Source organism: Podarcis erhardii (assembly GCF_964252035.2).
Source record: "Podarcis erhardii genome assembly, chromosome: 2".
Classification (NCBI taxonomy): Eukaryota; Metazoa; Chordata; class Lepidosauria; order Squamata; family Lacertidae; genus Podarcis; species Podarcis erhardii.
The window spans coordinates 30263044-30282051 of NC_138498.1; the positions used below are offsets into that span (position 1 = coordinate 30263044).

Sequence of the window (19008 nt, forward strand, 5' to 3'; positions counted from 1 at the left end):
TCTTGTCCAGCTCTTTCCAATAAACCCTCCAGAAATGCTTTCCTTTTTTGATTATGGAAGCATGCCTATATTGCAAGATTTCTAGTTCTACATTTTAAGCAGTGCTGCTCAGTGCACATTCAACATTTTAGTTTGTGTGTGTGTCCCTCACCCCCATCTAGCATGTACTTTCTTTTTCACAAATGAGAAAACACAAATGTAAACACAGCAATGCTCTCTAAATGTTCTCTCTTATAACAACTCCAATGTTACTGGAAGCACCTCACTATATTACCGTGCAGGGGGGAGAAACCCTGCTTCAGCTAACTTCGTTAAGAATTATAAATAGTACCAGAGAAATAGTACTAAAAATATCAGTATATTAAGATCTTGCCATTGAATTGTGTGTGTGTGTTCCATTTAGCTATCCTGGCTCATCACCATCAAAAAAGCGCGCATATATATATATATATATATATATATATATATATATGAGAGAGATTTTCCGATATGTTCCAATAACCACCTCATTATAACAATACCAATTTTATTCAATTATTATTATTATTATTATTATTATTATTATTAATGCCAATTATTCAAATGTCAAATTATACAATTTAATTAAACTGGCCCCTTCACATGCTATAGTTGATTAGTTCATTCTTCTACATTTTTTCTGCATTCCAAAATTTGAATAATTTCCATTCCATTCCATTCAGACATAAGAATCCCTTATATAACAGCTACCATCTTGTGATTTCAATTCGTGTTGGTCAGTAATTTATAACGTTTCAAGTGAGGAACTTTAGCTGTAATCCTTATTCTTTCCTGCATGTGACAATTATTTCCATGTTTCCCCATCCATATATAGTATTGTATCCTTTATTTCTGCAACTGTTGGTGGTTCTCATCATGTCTCGGGAGAAGCTGCTATCCCACAGTTTCAAAAAGTCACTGCATCGCTTCATCCCATGATTTGGCTTCCAGTAAACAAGCCGCCTTCGCCATTTTTTCTGCCTGTTCTCCATGAGTTTGTTTAATCCACTTTTAAAGCCATACACTATAGGCCAGCAGCAATCATAGATTTTTGTGGTAAATCTCTACACTAGCTTCCTGTCTGCTCCCAGATCCAGTACACTGGTACCTCGAGTTACAAATGCCTCAGGTTACAAACGCTTCAGGTTACAAACTCCACTAACCTCGAAGAGTTACCTTGAGTTCAGAACTTTGCCCCAGGATGAGAACAGAAATCGTGGGCCAGCAAGAGACCCCATTAATGAAAGCACGCCTCAGGTTAAGAACAGTTTCAGGTTAAGAAAAGACCTCCAGAACGAGTTAAATTTGTAACTAGAGGTACCACTGTACTTAATCTTCAAAACCCTCCATACCTTTCCCCTCTCCTTTATCTCTCCACTCTTATACCTCAAGATATGCCTATCCAAGGCCTTCACTCCTCCAGCTCCACCACTTTCCATCAAGGGACTGTTCTTTCCATGTTACTGTCCCATGTGCTTGGAACCAACTCCCACAACAATGCTACGCCATTGTTTGGAATTAGAAGTGAAACCTTCCAATCTCTTCCCATCCGCTCCAGAAGGGAGTGGGGAGCACAGATCTCCTTCCCGCTTCAAAGAATTAGCTGCACACAACCAGATAGATACCCAAAGGCCCCAGTGGAGCTCTTTTCTGTACTATAACCTTGCTGGCACATTTGCACATCATGCTAGTCATTAGCCAGAATGGAATGTTGAACTTCCATTTTCCATCCAACCCAGTCCTTGCTTTCCAATCAAGAGCATAGGACAGAATCTGATTAGAGCTTCAGGGTTAAATGAAATTCTAACTGGAGCTAGAAGGCAGAGTGGGGCCACAAAATTTGGGGTAATGGTTGATACATGCACACATCCTGCACTGCCATGCTAAGGCAGGAGGAGGAGAGCTCCACTGGGACTCATAGCAAGTGCTCCATGCTGCTACATCCTCATGCGGCAGGAATCAAACTCTAAATTGTTCATTTGGTATTAAACACTTAATAGTGGACAGACATAGAAATGGTGCACTGATTTAAATGGGATAGAGAAGTGGTGCATTTACTAAGGCTAGTTCTTGTGTTTTTGAAAGCTAGTACGAGTCTTTTGAATACGTGTGTGATTGAATACTGAAAGTTCAAATATTGGGAGCTTTAAATTTCACTAGGAAACTTGTGATCCAATATGGGAAATTGCTGAGCTTGGCCCAAGCCTTGCACTGAAAGTTTTTAATCTAACATGTACTAAATTCAAAACGTCAACCTTGGGAGAGAGTTATTAGAATGGAGGTATATGCTGAAAACCTCTGAAAAGAAAGCCATTTCATTTCCAAACCATGAATATTAGGCTGGTGGAAACATTTCCCCCAGCAAATTTCCCCCTTTCTTTTACAACAGTAATTAGCATTTGCTATAGCTTTAAAAGCAAAAACCCTGCAGAAATAAAGGAAAAGCAATGGCTTGGAGACTATCCAATAATTAGGTCATGTGTTCAATTAGCTTTCATGCTTAACTAGTTACTCTTTAGGAAATGCTCAGCCTTTGATGTACAGTAGGCAGTACACCACTTAATTAGGAAGGAGAGGGGAAATGCAAGAGAGCAAAACTTCAGAAACCATATCAAAGTCCACACCGATATCTAATAAGGAGTACAACAGCATCAAGAGAAGACAACATGCGGAAAGGGGAGGGAAGTGACTTTTCAATATACAGTAGATGCTTCAAGCAAAAAAGAAAATCTCAATTACTTCAGATATTAAGAAAACATTGGTGAGATGGGAACAAAGAAGATATCTTGATGGATAAATGCATAAGCATTTCCACTGAGCCATGGTGCAGGCGACAATGCAAGTTTATAAATATTATAGGACACACTGGAGTTTCATAGAAACAGGGAGTTACAATGCTACTTAGCATTTAGATAGCACATTTCACCTGTTTAAAGTGCTTCACACGCATAATCTCTGCAACAACCTTGTCAAGATAGAAATTTCTTACCTAGCTTTCACAGCTAGGGTGACTGAGACTTAGGGAACTGTGGCTTGTCTAAGCCCACCAAGTGAACTCAGGGCAGAGCAAGATTTAAATCAGGGACCTCCCTGCTAACAGCTCTTGTGATTCAGTACAGTGGTACCTCGAGATGCGAACAGGATCCGTTCCAGACCCCTGTTCGCATCCAGAAGCAAACTAGCAACGGCACGTCTGCGCACGCGCATGTCGCTTTTCGCCGCTTCCGCGCATGCGCGTGACATCATTTTGAGCGTCTGCGCATGTGCGAGTGGCAAATCCCGGAAGTAACACACTCCGTTACTTCCAGGTTGCCGTGGAGCGCAACTCGAACGCGCTCAACATGAAGCATATTCAACCCGAGGTATGACTGTACTTTGCTAAACCAGCTCTCAGTTGGTGAAAGCAAAGGATGCTGTCAGAGTCAGACCATTCACTGAACTAGTCCAATATTGTCTACACAGACTGGTAGGTGGCAGTTCAGGCTATCGGACACAAGTCTTTCCCAGCTTTACCTGGAGATACCAAGGATTGAAGGTGGGAACATCTGGAATGTTCGCAATAGATTCTAGTTCGAGAGAGAAGATCACTTCAAATGACACTGGCTGAGAAACACATTATTTTAAAATTTGCAAGTATAACTGTATGAAATTGAACACATTTGCCAAGCTGGAAGCTTTTCCAAAAGGTTTTTATGCATAAGAAGTTAACTGTATCAAGTTCCACAAAACTTGTCAGCAGAAAATGAAAGCCTGAATCCTATTAGCCTTGATCTGTTTACACATCTAAAAACACAGTGTAACACATACTCCCGAATACCTTCACTCCTATACTAAGAATTAAGTTGTTTTACTTTCTCCCATTTCAACTCTATGACCAGGTTCAAAAATTAAGGTTTGGCAATGCTTTTAATAACAGTATGATGGCCCCAACTATGCCCTCTGTATCCTATTCCACCAATACCTCATTTGCTCAATTTCTCCACCTTAAAAGCATATAGAAGGTTAGAAACATGTAAAGGAGGTATCTACATAACAGGGCATTCATAGGTCTCAGTAAGTGAAAGCTCCCAGCATGATGGATAGGGAAGACTTCTACCATGCTTAGCACCTCCCATCACTCAAAGTATGAACTGGAGCCGCATTACAGAGAATAAGCAACACAGTTTTGAACTGGCCCTATCTAGCCATGGAAGGAACACTTCTGATAGTTAACTCTTTAATGACGAGAAAAGCACTTACAGCCACTTCCACAGTGCTCCAAATACACATGCACACACGCTTCTAGCTTATAGGCCGCTGTCCACATGTCTAGGCCCCGCAGAGCAGTTGCATCAACAGGGAAACTCCACCTCCCTGCTAGCTTATATACCCTCCCCGATGGGTTGTGCCCCATAACCTGAGACTTCCTGGTTCCAGGAGACAATGGGGCAGGAGAAGGTGGGGAATCTACTGGCCTGTCTGTCAGCTGAACAGCCTCTTCTTCTTCCATCACATCTGGCACACCTACCTCCGTCTCAAGACTGCCCTGAGTCTCCCTTGTCCCCTAGCTCCTGCCTTGCAGGCAGCATCTAACCCCATAAATCACTGGTACCCTCTCCTGGGTCACTCTCCTGTTCCCTAGCCTCTGCCACACACACTTCAGAGTCCTGCCAGCTCGATTTCTTTTACTGTATAGCATTTACCCATTCTTTTTAGTCAAGTGATTATTATAATATGGATTTTGTAATATGGATTTTGTAATATGGATTTGTACAGGCATGCTTCTCTGGCTCTGCTTCAAACATGACTAAACTCTTACATGGAAAGCACTTGGAAACAAACAGCGACATAAGCATCACAAACAACATTTACATGCATATTATGAGTTGAGAAGGAACAATAAGATATGGTTTTTCAGGATAGTTATCTGCAGCAAATCATGCACATTTGCAATCACACAATGATTTACTGAGGCATAGAATCAGCTGTGTTTCCTAATCTCTTTACACAAGGAAATTTGTTTTTTAGCATGTACAGTGGTACCTCGGGTTAAGAACTTAATTCATTCCGGAGGTCCGTTCTTAACCCGAGTTACCACTTTAGCTAATGGGGCCTCCCGCTGCCACCGCGCCGCCAGCGAGCGATTTCTGTTCTCATCCTGGAGCAAAGTTCTTAACCTGAGGTACTAGTTCCAGGTTGGCAGAGTCTGTAACCCAAAGTGTTTGTAACCCGAGGTACCACTGTATTTCCAAATGTTTAAAAAGCCATCTTCAGGAAGGTGGAGCAAGCTTGTTTTCTCCTGCTCCAGAGGGAAGGACCAGAACAAATGGATTCAAGTTACAAGAAAGGAGATTCTGACTAAACATCAGGAATAACTTTCTGACAGCATGAGATGTTTGATAGCAGAACAGACTCCCTTGGAAGGTCGTGGACTCTCCTTTATTGCAGGTTTTTAAGCAGAAGTTGTAAGGCCATCTGTCATGTATGTCTTAGTTGAGATTCCTGCATTGTCAGGGTCCCTTCCAATTCTATGATTCTATGATCATGTTACGACCTTAGCTGCACATTGTTTCCTACACAGAAGGACATTCCATTAAGAAAACTAGTACTGTTTGAAGTAGCTCTTAAGCAGCTCTTGGTCATCTCTCGGTTCCTTTCTTTACTCCTAGGCATTCAATCTCTGTAATAAAACACTGTATGTTACTAATGCATTTGAGATTGGGGGGGGGGGAGAGAGAAGAGATGGGTAACAGACCAAATAATTGCTCCTGCCACTCTTTCCAGATGAATCAGTTCTTATATTCCTTGTATATCTTTTGTTAACAAACAGCAAAAGCAAAGGGGAATTACTTAGCTATTCAAATCTATATAAGATCAAGCTGAACAGAACATACCCACATAGAAATGTTCTGTTCATTTAGCCCTTTCTGGAACTGTTCCAGAATGCAAGCTTATTAAGACTGCGATCCATACTCATGTACCTGGGAGTAAGCACATGTAGACATGTGCAGTCTTGCTTCAATAATCTGTGCAGGCTTCAAACAACTTTATTCTGAAGTAGCAAATTTCAATCCTCTGTCCCTCTAGTTCTTAACACGGCCTCCTTCCAGTCATGCTTACTAAAACCAGGTTGTCATGAATGAATGTGCTCCAAAAGGGACTGAACTAATCTGGTTCTGCTGAAATGTTACTTTCAATTTCTCAGTATTAAGTTAAGACTGTAAATCTTTTAACATGGCCACACAAAAGTAGCAAAAACTACATCATCTGAATAGTATGTTAAATGCAAGAATATTTAAAGATCTTGTAAGGGCTTGACAGATTTAAGATGATGGCATCGAGGTCCTTTTATAGAATGAGTTTAAAACTAATTGGGAACATTGCTGCTGCTATAGTTGCTGTAAGAACACAAACGACCTTCAGAGCTCCTAGCTTGGTGCTACCAGAGAGGAAGATGGAATGCCATAGATTTTAATGTGCTTAGATCCCAAAGACAGGAATCTAACTTACCTCTCCCGCTTTCTACAGCAAATGTTTATGCAGTGCAGATGCTAGTGCTGAGCATGGTACAAACAGAGTAATTTTAAATTAAAAGGACATACGTTACAATTGTTTTTAGCCACTCTCTCTTTGATATGCCATAAGAGATAAGGAATACCAAAACATCAGTTATACAAGACTCCAGCATAATGTTGTGTGTGTTTTTTAAAATAACACAGAATCCTCTCCCCTCAACAGGGCATAATATTGCTATACAAATAATAATGTCTGATATGCTTGGCCTTTTCTCATGTGCAGAGAAGGTTTCATTCAGAGCACAGTTGAGACTTTCAGTACTACTGTTTCTATTCTCTTTCACCTTCTGCAGATAGGAAGCTGGAATCCAGACACATATAAAAAATGTGAAAATGCTTTTTGTAAAAACGTTTTGAAAAATCTATTGAATTTGCCATAGCTCATCGTTGCCATCTAGTGTCACATTTGTATAATGCACTTTACAACACACTTAAAACGTTTTATTTGCAGCTGTATAGCTGAGTCCAAAGGCTAGAGTCTCCCAGATTCAAACCTCTCTCTTTGCAGAGTCATCTTTGGAGCATCATTTGCAATAGTCACCTGCTGCTTTTGTTCATTTCCACTCATTCAGCATGGGAAGTTCCATCATTTTCCCACATGAGTAACACAGTAATGAACTGTGAAGCAGGGCACTGCAATGTCTTGCTTGCTGAGCGCTTCAAATCTTTCAGCAACTCATTAGGTCAGAACACCTTTCCTTATCTAAAGTCATTCAAGCTTCATACACTGCATTTTACTACACCTTTCTATGTAAGGGAATTATACAGAAGTCAGACCAGTGGGGTTTGTGCATATAGCTAAATATTTTTAAGCATGAAAATTTTAAACATCTGAAGCAAGCAGCACTTAAAACAGTGTTTTACTTCATCCTAAGAAATCTGTAGTCAAATACCTAGAGAACCTTTGCCAAATGGCATATACAGTATAGTACAATCCAAACGACACACATAAAATAGCTACTATGTTGATGGAAATGCTCAGGTTGACCACGGGGATACAAAGAGCATCTTGGGCTCATAGAAGAGAATACCAATGTCTATCCATATTGGGAGCTCCGTGGTATGTACTGCTGGAACTCAGTCAACATTTCCTAGCCTCAGATTTCCATTAATAAAGTCAATAGAATATTTGTCACAAGACTGAGGGTGGGTGGGGGGAATGAGATAAAGCTTCTTGAGCACACCACACATTTAAAGGTACACTGGAGATTTGTAAATTATTCCTACACTGCCTCTTTAAGATTGTGGTAGCACTTGCAATCATTGTTTTTTTTTTAAAGTTTGCCAAAATTTCTTGCCATAATATTAACCAAAATGTATTCTCTCATCTCAACACAGGCTATATTTTGGGGATATTTAATTACTATAACAATTTCTCTTGATTAAATAACACAGACAAATAATTTATTCTTTGGAAAGCCATCTCAAACACATTGCCTGACTTCAGGGATGTACACACATTGTTTATGAAACTGCTATCAGCACTGAACTTCATCAATTAAAATCCAATTAAAAATCCACATTTAAAACCTATGATGAATGAACTAACTGATTAGTTGCACCAATTAATCTGCAAATGATTTCAGACTCGAACGCTACTGAAGGTAGCTTCCCAAAACAAAGAAAACACTCTAATGTTAAAAAAAACCACAAACATGATATATAACTTTTTTTCGCTGCACAGATAGTAATAGTGGAAAGTGCCAGTAGGGTTTGCAATTTTCCCAGTGCTGGATCTACAATTTTTTCCACAGAGGGCAGTCTGCACTGCTTTCCTCTACTCCCATGGTACTACCATACCAAGGCACATGACCACATTAAGAACAAAAACCTAAAAGCAAAACATGTTGTCACAGGATATTGGATATTAGTCATGCCCATTAGCTTCAAGGGGTCTACTCTGTCTATGACTAGCATTGAATAGCAGATATAGCTTAGGGGTACACAACATGGCAGGCTATATCTGCTATTCAATGCTAGTCATAGACAGAGTAGACCCCTTGAAGCTAATGGGCATGACTAACTTAGGCCCATTAAATGCAACGGGTCTACTCTGAGTCTTCTTCTTTTTTGGCGATCATTCGTAGTCAAGTAAGACTGTCTTCCATAAACACAGTTTTAAACGTGAGTCCGTAAGTGACTGTGGAGGCCAATTCTGGATCCACAGTGGGGACATAGGTTTCTGTGTGGGAGTTGATCATGGTGAGGGTTTGCAAAAATGTGCCTTCCTCTTAGCGCGTTTCTCCATTGAGCATCTTCAGAACCCATGAAACCTTTGAGCATCTTCAGAACCCATGAAACCTTTGGTAAAGGCATCTTCAGAACCCATGAAACCTTTGAGCATCTTCAGAACCCATGAAACCTTTGGTAAAGGCTGTTCTCCAATTGGAGTGCTCGCAGGCCAGTGTTTCCCAGTTGTCAGAGTTTATACTACATTTTTTTAGATTTGCCCTGAGAGAGTCTTTGAACCTCTTTTGTTGACCACCAGCATTATGCTTATCATTTTTAAGTTCAGAATACAGTAGTTGCTTTGGAAAATGATACTCAGGCATCCACACAACATGAGTAGAACTTAGTTGAATACAAACCATAGTGATTGGCTACCATTTTTTGCACTTACATTTTTCTAAATGCATTAGAACGTTAGCCTAATATGAATAGGCTTCTGGATGCATTCTTCAAGTGTGCTAATTATTGTAGCAATGAGCCAGCCATAATGGTCTGATTTGGATGATCGTTCAATGTTTCATAAACCATGGTTTTGTAAAGCTGGGAATAAACATCAGGGTCAAGCACTCCGCCCTAGCCTCTGGACTGCCTGAGCAAACCACAATGGATTGTCCGAATGTGTTCTTCTATCTAAGCAAAGCACAAGCGGTTTGCACAACAAGAGGCAGCCAGGTTCTACAGTCTATTGCTCTCACCAAGTACTGTAATTTCTTATTGGTCCAAGCCCCGCTGGGCATAAATGACATGATGGATATATGCTGCCTCCACAATCAGAGGCAGCGTACCTCTCAATATTAATTGCTGGATAACAACAACAGCAGAAAGCTACTGCTTTCATGTCCTATTGGTTGTAATGTCTATAAGAATTCTAACCCATCCGTACAAAGGTTTTAAAAATCATACTGTTAGAAAAGCATTATATAATGTTTGGAGCAGATACAAAGATCTACTGGAAACTAAAACTCCCAGGTGGCTGTCACCAATGGAAGCAAAGGGGGTGAAAAAACTTAATATGGATTCTAAATGGCCAAAATATTGTGAAATCTTAGAATATGAAGGTGAAAGGGTAAAGCTTCAGAGTTACGAAAAACTAAAGTCCAAAGTTCGAGATTGGCTGCATTATTATCAGATAAATGAGACTTTTAAAGAGGACAGGAAAATAGGATTTCAGAAGGAGAGGTCAAAGTTAGAAACGGAACTGTTAGAACCCAATACTAAGAATCTGTCAAGAATGTATAATTTGCTGCTTAAATGGAATACACAGGAGGAAACGGTGAAATCAGCTATGATCAAATGGGCACAGGATATTGGTCATGACATTATGTTTGCTGACTGGGAACAGTTGTGGACCACTGGTGTTAAGTTTACGGCATGTAATGCCTTAAAAGAAAATATAATGAAAATGATCTACAGGTGGTACATGACCCCAGTCAAGCTTGCAAAAATTTACCATTTGCCCAACAATAAATGCTGGAAATGTAATGAGAATGAAGGTACCTTTTATCACCTATGGTGGACCTGCCCGAGGGTGAAAGCATTCTGGGAAATGATCTATAATGAAATTAAGAAAGTCCTTAAATGGACATTTACTAAGAAACCAGAGGCTTTTCTCCTGGGCATGGTTGGCCAATTGGTGCCAAAGAAGGATAGGACTTTCTTTATGTATGCTACTACTGCAGCAAGAATTCTTCTGGCAAAGTATTGGAAGATGCAAGAACTACCCACTCTTGAAGAATGGCAGACAAAGGTGATTGACTACATGGGACTGGCAGAGATGACCGGCAGAATTCGTGACCAGGGGAAAGAGGCAGTGGAAGAAGACTGGAAGAAATTTAAAATATATCTTAAAAACTGTTGTAAAATTGAGGAGTGTTAAGATGTCAAGGGGTAAGAAGCAGAGAACTACAGCTGTAATTAACAAATTTATGGGAATTTAATGAAGGGAACTAAATGGATAAATTGACTAAAGGGTTGCTAAAAAAAATTAAAATAAGGATGCAGCGAAAGGGAGGTAAGGGGAAGTCGATTGAAAGAAGTTATAAGAAAATAAGATTATGAATTTATTTATGTTTGATTTGTTTATGTTTGTTTGTATTTTGTGATGTGTTTGTTTTTTAATTATGTGTTTTAAAAACTGAATAAAAATTATTATAAAAAAAAAAGAATTCTACCCCATCCTACCAGCTGATGGTGAGCAACAATGGGAGACAGCTGTTGCCTCCTAGCCCTCCTTGCAAGCTCAGGAAAGCTTGTCTTCCTCTTCCTGGGAGGACAAGGAAGTTGGGCTTTCTATGACCACCTCTTCTAATAAGCCAAGCATAACAGAGGGCAAAATTGCTCTTTTTAGGATGGATGAGCTACTGAGCATGTGCTGCAGCACACCTTTCTCTCCTCTTCTCTCTCTCTTGCCACGTCATCCACATAGCTCAGTGCAGGAAGCTGTTTGATGCCACTCCTAACCTGCCACACACACCCTGATCTGGTACTAAATTTAGTGTCCCATATCAAATGAAACCTCTTAGGTGCCACCTTTTCAGGGCCTCATGTTCAGTTTGAGGGTCAAGCAAACGTTTGGGAAAGAAGGCCTGGGCCCCTGGCAGAGTATGTGGAAACTGATTCAGTGATGAATGGCAGGGTAGTGCATGGGAGTGGAGAGGTAAAGACAGAGAGGTGGTAAATGTGTGTGCAGAATGGGAATGGTACAACCTAGGCCATCAATCCTGATGGGTTTTTATCCATTTAGTTATGAAAAATTACAGTTGGTAAAATGGGCCTAATAATTGATGATAGGAATGCATATAAAGATTAAAGATAGCCTAAAATAATTAAAATGCCAAGTTTATAAAGAACTGTCACTTGAAGAAAATTATTATGTTAATATATTAGTCAGTGTTCTGTTTGCACTATTGTTCAGTAGCCTGATTCAATTTTTTCTTTGGCAATTTCAACAACAGGTAGAAACCAAGCACACCGTTTACTTTTTTTGAAGTACTATGAAGAACTGAAATTCTTTGGTGCAAGTACTTAAAAGACACATTACAAGTAGTTTCAAAAAACTGCAACTGCGTGCTCAAACCTCAGATGTTCTATTCATGATGATCAGAATTATACAACCATCAAGCACTAAAATGTAAAAAAAAAATTGCTCAAGTAATTAATGGAGTATTTCCTATTCAAGTTATTAATAAACAAGGACCAATTAAATGCCAACATACTTTCATTTGATGATCCCCTCATGCAGCTGAATAAAATGTGCAATTGTAACTATAATAGCTATACTCCTGACATTTTGCAGCCATTCTGTTGAATTGGGAATTTTGCTGATTTCCTATTATTTAGCAATGAACATTCTAGCTACCATTAATAAATTTAATATTATTGCTGTACTTGAGTAACAATAAATTATTCGAATAAGAGTACCATTTTAGGATCTCCCATACTGACCAACATTTCACATATAACAGGATTCTGCTATGCATGAGTGTGTGAGACTGCAGATGGGATATTAAAGAGTCCAATGGCAGGACCCAATACTAAGGATGCATGCACATGCCTCTAATTGCTCCTTTTCCTGATAGGAACTGGACTAGGACTATAAATCCCAACAATGCAAGTGAAGACATGATTTTCTACATGCAATTCCCACACAGGAATGAGGAGAAACTGAAGATGCAAGGACATATAGCCTCAAATCAACTTGTGACTCCCCGCCATGGGAAAATATGCTATTCTCGAACTGTGAGTGCCTTTGCCTTCCTCTTGGACCCAAGATACACTCCTAGGGAGTGTTGGGAAGAGGAGGCAACAGTAGCTTGAAAGATATTGGAGAGAAAAACCCTGATCAACACCACACACACCCTTGATCCAATGCAGTTGCTGAAATCTGGCACTGCTGGGAGATGGTTAGGAGGTGATCAAGGTACATGACTATCAACTTTAGCCATAGAGTAGACCCACTGAAATAATGGACTTAAATAACTTGAGTCCATTAATTTCAATGGATTTAACTGTAAGTATGACTTGGTTGAGTATCACCTTTTAATTCAAATCTACTTTAAATTCAACTGAGGCATGCTATCAACTATCTTAATTCCTTTTTAAATAATGACCTGAGAGGACCCAAATAATTACCGCCCAGTCAGTCTGACATCAATACCAGGGAAGATTCTGGAGCAGATCATTAAGCAAACAGTCTGTGAGCACCTAGAAAGGAATACTGTGATCACCAATAGTCAGCATGGATTTCTGAAAAATAAGTCGTGTCAGACTAACCTGATCTCGTTTTTTGACAGAATTACAAGCCTGGTAGATGAAGGGAACGCAGTGGATGTAGCCTACCTTGATTTCAGCAAGGCATTTGACAAGGTGCCCCATGATATTCTTGTAAAGAAGCTGGTAAAATGTGGTCTTGACTATGCTACCACTCAGTGGATTTGTAACTGGCTGACTGACCGAACCCAAAGGGTGCTCATCAATGGTTCCTCTTCATCCTGGAGAAGAGTGACTAGTGGGGTGCCACAGGGTTCTGTCTTGGGCCCGGTCTTATTCAACATCTTTATCAACGACTTGGATGATGGACTCAAGGGCATCCTGATCAAATTTGCAGATGACACCAAACTGGGAGGCGTGGCTAACACCCCAGAGGACAGGATCACACTTCAAAACGACCTTGACAGATTAGAGAACTGGGCCAAAACAAACAAGATGACTTTTAATAGGGAGAAATGTAAAGTATTGCACTTGGGCAAAAAAAATGAGAGGCACAAATACAAGATGGGTGACACCTGGCTTGAGAGCAGTACATGTGAAAAGGATCTAGGAGTCTTGGTTGACCACAAACTTGACATGAGCCAACAGTGTGACGCGGCAGCTAAAAAAGCCAATGCAATTCTGGGCTGCATCAATAGGAGTATTGCATCTAGATCAAGGGAAGTAATAGTGCCACTGTATTCTGCTCTGGTCAGACCTCACCTGGAGTACTGTGTCCAGTTCTGGGCACCACAGTTCAAGAAGGACACTGACAAACTGGAACGTGTCCAGAGGAGGGCAACCAAAATGGTCAAAGGCCTGGAAACGATGCCTTATGAGGAACGGCTAAGGGAGCTGGGCATGTTTAGCCTGGAGAAGAGGAGGTTAAGGTGTGATATGATAGCCATGTTCAAATATATAAAAGGATGTCACATAGAGGAGGGAGAAAGGTTGTTTTCTGCTGCTCCAGAGAAGCGGACACGGAGCAATGGTTCCAAACTACAAGAAAAAAGATTCCACCTAAACATTAGGAAGAACTTCCTGACAGTAAGAGCTGTTCGACAGTGGAATTTGCTGCCAAGGAGTGTGGTGGAGTCTCCTTCTTTGGAGGTCTTTAAGCAGAGGCTTGACAACCATATGTCAGGAGTGCTCTGATGGTGTTTCCTGCTTGGCAGGGGGTTGGACTCGATGGCCCTTGTGGTCTCTTCCAACTCTATGATTCTATGATTCTATGAAAATGAAGACTGAATTTCATATAAGGCATGTTCAAGCCTACACGTTTCTTGCAACTGAGCAAGAGCATCACATTATCTTAAAGGCATTTTTTCTTTAAAAAACAAACAAACAAAAAAAGAACCATGGGGGAAATATCTGCATTCTGAGATAAAACATTATGACACAGTAAGTCATCTATTTATAATGGTGGGTTTCTTACTGAATTTGTAGTTACTGAACTGTTTCTCAATGAGATATCATGCTCATGGTGTTTAGTTAGCAGAGTGATAATTGTTTTTATTTTAAGAACTGAATAGATTGCAGAAAAAAATGCTATTTTAAAGGTAAAGATCAATAGTGCAATACCATCCATATGGGCACTCTAGATGTTGGTGATATATAAGATAGCATCCTATGTGAAAATGTGCTAGTCTCTGGGCTCTTTCTTTCAGAAAGTTCAGGAAACAATCCTATGAATGTTTAATAAAAATTAAGCCTAATTTTCTTCAGTGGGCCTTACTTCCAAATAGTAAAGGGACCCCTGACCATCAGGTCCAGTTGCGGACGACTCTGGGGTTGCGGCGCTCATCTCGCTTTATTGGCCAAGGGAGCCGGCATGCAGCTTCTGGGTCATGTGGCCAGCATGACTAAGCCGCTTCTGGAGAACCAGAGCAGCACACAGAAACGCTGTTACCTTCCCACCGGAGCGGTACCTATTTATCTACTTGCACTTTGAAGCGCTTTCAAACTGCTAGGTTGGCAGGAGCAGGGACCAAGCAATGGGAGCTCACCCCGTCGCAGGGATTCAAACCGCCAACCTTCTGATCGGCAAGTCCTAGGCTCTGTGGTTTAACCCACAGCGCCACCTGCGTCTCTTTTTACTTCCAAATAAGTGTAGATAAAATTGAGCTTTAGGCATCGGGTGATCGTGCTTTGTATCCCTGTATGTACATAGTCAGCAAAACATAAACCTGCTTTTCCTTAAGCAGATGTAGTTCTGTAGTGCCTGTGGGCTGCATGGGCAAAGATTTTGGATTATGTTCATAGACTGCACAAATGCTCCATTTACTGTAGCTGCAAACTAATTTTTGTCATTCTACTCAGTTTTATTTATAAATGCATTCCCATACTGCCATACCATTAAATATCAGGGTGGTGTACAACATTATGGCATAAAACACCATTAAAACAATACAGACAATCATTAAAGTGACTGGCTAATGAAAAAGTAAAAAATTAAACAGCTGTAAAGGCCTGTCGTTAGTATGCATGGCTCATATTAAAAGATCTGCCGAGGTGCTGAGCCAGTAATTTCATGTTATTGTTCTGCAGTTAGGGAACATTTTGCCAAAGAAAGCCACCTGGCACTGTCCTGCTATTGGTGCTGGAAACACATTTATGTTTTTAGCCAGGTACTTGGCACTATTTCAATGTACCAATAAAGAACTTAAGAACAACCAGCTTCTGGGAAGCCCCAGGGCATTAAGGCAGTCGCTCTTTTTACACTGTTGTTCCCCTCTCCCCAAAAACTGATGTCCAGTGCATCCTACCTCCAAACACATAAGTCACTGACTGCCGAGTTCACCACTAGGTTAATCTGCCTATTTCTAGTCCACTTCAATTTTGCATGTGATCATTTCTAATTTCATTCCAACCAATTTCTGCATTGTGCAATTTAAAAAACAATATTCACAAAAATGCATGTTCAAATACAAATGTGCAGTGTTACACAGTGATCCAAGGACCTTATTTTAATAAATTTTCCCATATTGTTTTACAGGTAGTAACTGCTCTAACTGGCAATTTTTTTAAAAAAAGGCTTGCTGACACAACAGGAATCACCAAAGATTCCATGAACTATTTAACTGGCTGGGGCAACCCTGCCAGATGGACATAATGAAACTGTTATTGTTCAAATTGGTATTATTATTATTCAAATTGGGGCCACAAATGCCACTATGAGTGACAAGATGTGATAGCAGGCTATCCTTTCTAAGGCCATTTTACACACCCACACCCCAAGATATATGACCCTATTAGGGAGCCCAGTTCCACTACTGCAAGTCTTCTCTGGATCAAAATACTTTCAAACACTATTGGATGCAACCCTTTTTTAAAATTCTAATCAAAATTATTTATTCTGAAACACTTACTTTTAGTCATCCTCCTCCAAAATCCAGGATATGAAGTCTACCACTTAAAAGTAGCCAGTACCATACCATAGAACAAACAAAGGCACAGATGGGATTGGCTTTTCGGCTGTGGACAGTCAGTTCCCTTTCTACATACTTTGCAGTGGCAGGATGAAACCTATATCTGAAAATAGGTCAAGCCACACATTCAGATGATTTAACAATTTTAAAGATTTACGAGCGTGTGTGTCTGAAGTGACAGCAGGAAGACTACCAGGGGTTAAGATTTCGTTTTAGAGATGCATTATTTTTGTTACTATCTGGATTATGGTTTTGCATTTTTATTGTTGTACCACATTATGAATTGTTTAACTTTGTTGTTTATTTATTAATATAAATTGTAGAGATGGGACCCTGAGCATCGTCAAGTCCAATCCCCTGCAATGCAAGAATCCTGCTCACACCACAACCATTCTTGGGTAGATGATGTGAACCACAAACCTTCTGGTTAACAGCCAGACACACTGAAGTAGGTGTTTTCATTAGCCTACCATGACTAATTAAATGTTGTTGTGTCTTGCACCCCTCTTGAATTATGCAACCATTGTGATGTTGTGAGTCACCTTAAGCATGGTTTACCAGAGAAAGGTAGTATACAAGTAAGATGGTGGTGGTCCAAAATGCAAGCTATAATGTCCCAACTGTGGAAGGAAGTGTGGATCCAGAATTGGCCTCCACAGTCACTTATGGACTCATTGTTAAAACCGTGTTTGCGGAAGACAATCTTCCTCGGCTATGAGTGATTGCCAAAGAAGAAGACGAATACTTAGTAGAATAGTTGTGTGTTCAGCTTTGAATTGTCTTCAACAAGGAAACATCAATCTCAAAGCCCACTTCCGTAGTGCCAAGTATTTTTTAAAAGCCTAACCCTCCTTTATTATTGATAAGATCTTGCACAGATTTTTAGGAGCCCCTGCTTTTTTGCCATTCTAAATGCCCATAACCACCAATAGCAGCTATTTCGATGCTTTAAAAGCTAGCAAATAAAAGACAAGTAACTAACCAATATTATTATGAGCCACACAAAACTTTACTGCTGCTGCTTAATTGTAAAAATTGTTCAGGCCACCTTAACAAAAAGGGAATCTGATTGCTCAACAGCATTATAACAATTAGCAATAAAATAATGAAATGCCCCATAATATTTTCTGGTTCTAAAGAAACAAATGAAGAACTCTAGAAACTGCTGAACCAAAAACAAGGAGTGAATTTCAAAAAAACAAAAGTTCTGTTCACTTAATTTAGTCACCCACCCACTCACACATACACACACTGTCAGCCCTGACAAACAAGAAGCTGGCGCATTTTCCAAGCCTAGTTATAAAATCACAAACTAAGGATATTTTTAAATCTTTGCTCTTGGAGCTGCTAGATAATCTTTGTAATAAATAGGTCTCAAACTTTTTCCATTGCCAGAGGGAAATTCAACTTCTGAATACAGTTTCAGTTTATTAAAAGAAGGACAAAATCCCTATAGTGTCTCCAAAAGAAAAGCTGCCCAGCCATTCATCATTTACATTAATACATAGGTCTTCAGCACAATCCTGTGGTCTACTGCGCACCATTCGTTCACATGCTAGATTAACAACACCTTGTCCCCAATGCAGACCTGAGAATTACCTTCCTGGTCAGTGCTTGGGTTAACTACCACCATTGGAATCAAATTCAAAAGTTCTTTGGGAAAATTCTGGAGCGGTACAGCTTTTCAACTGTTGCCACAGGGCACCAAGGATGTAAAGAATGGTCACAGTAATCTTTATCATCTTGCTCCACATGCTTCAAGACATCAGAACAACCTTTTGTATGAAGCACTTCCCAGGATCTCGCTACAGATTCTGGGGTGGAGAACTGAATCGGTCTAGTAATGGCAAATACCAGAATGTGGAAAATTAACCTGACCTATATTCAGAAAGACATACTGCCATCACTGTAGTCTTTGTAATGGCTATGCCCTAAGAAGTATCCTAAAAATACTCTTATAAAATAAAAACAATCAAACTAGGGAGAATTGGGAATGTTCTAGGATCAGAGTTAGATCAGTGAGAACATCCGCAGTGTCATTCAAAGGCAAGTCAGGTAGGAACAAGGAAGGGAGATTGCTAAAGAGAGATATTTTAGATATTTTAGATATTTAAACCTATTAGTCAGGGCTGGCCCAAGACATTTTGGAACCTGCCACCTGAGACAGTCGCCTCACCTTGCCTCATGGGTGGGCCAGTCCTGCTATTAGTGAATTTATACAGAATCATTCAGTTAAAATATTCTGGATAATGAGGAGTTAAAATGAAATTGGAGGTGGGTGAAATCATCAACCAAAAGTGGGGGGGGGGTACTAATTTCATACAAATTTAATGAGCATATGCTGCAAAGTACTTCACACCAGATTCTGAATTATGTAAACTGTGTGCCATCCAGCCTACAATTTTGCCTTTGGCTACACGACCTCATTTGCAGTTTGTCACAAATACATAAACAACACGAACTAGGTGAAAGCTCAGAGTCCAGGGGAAAAGAAAGCCAGGAAGTAACCATTACAACTCGAGTCAGGGATG

General features: G+C 40.1%; 1 protein-coding gene and 1 long non-coding RNA gene across 3 annotated transcripts in view; one reads left to right on the forward strand and one right to left on the reverse strand.

Moving 5' to 3' along the window:
- Window positions 1–16181, forward strand: part of LOC309335142 — a 30378-nt gene extending 14197 nt beyond the window's left edge. Inside the window, exon 3 of the long non-coding RNA XR_014153390.1 lies at window positions 16045–16181. This is a non-coding gene — a long non-coding RNA (uncharacterized lncRNA). The remainder of the gene's footprint in view (window positions 1–16044) is intronic.
- RPTOR (regulatory associated protein of MTOR complex 1) overlaps window positions 1–19008 on the reverse strand; it is a 328366-nt gene that overhangs the window by 261950 nt on the left and 47408 nt on the right. The window lies entirely within an intron of this gene.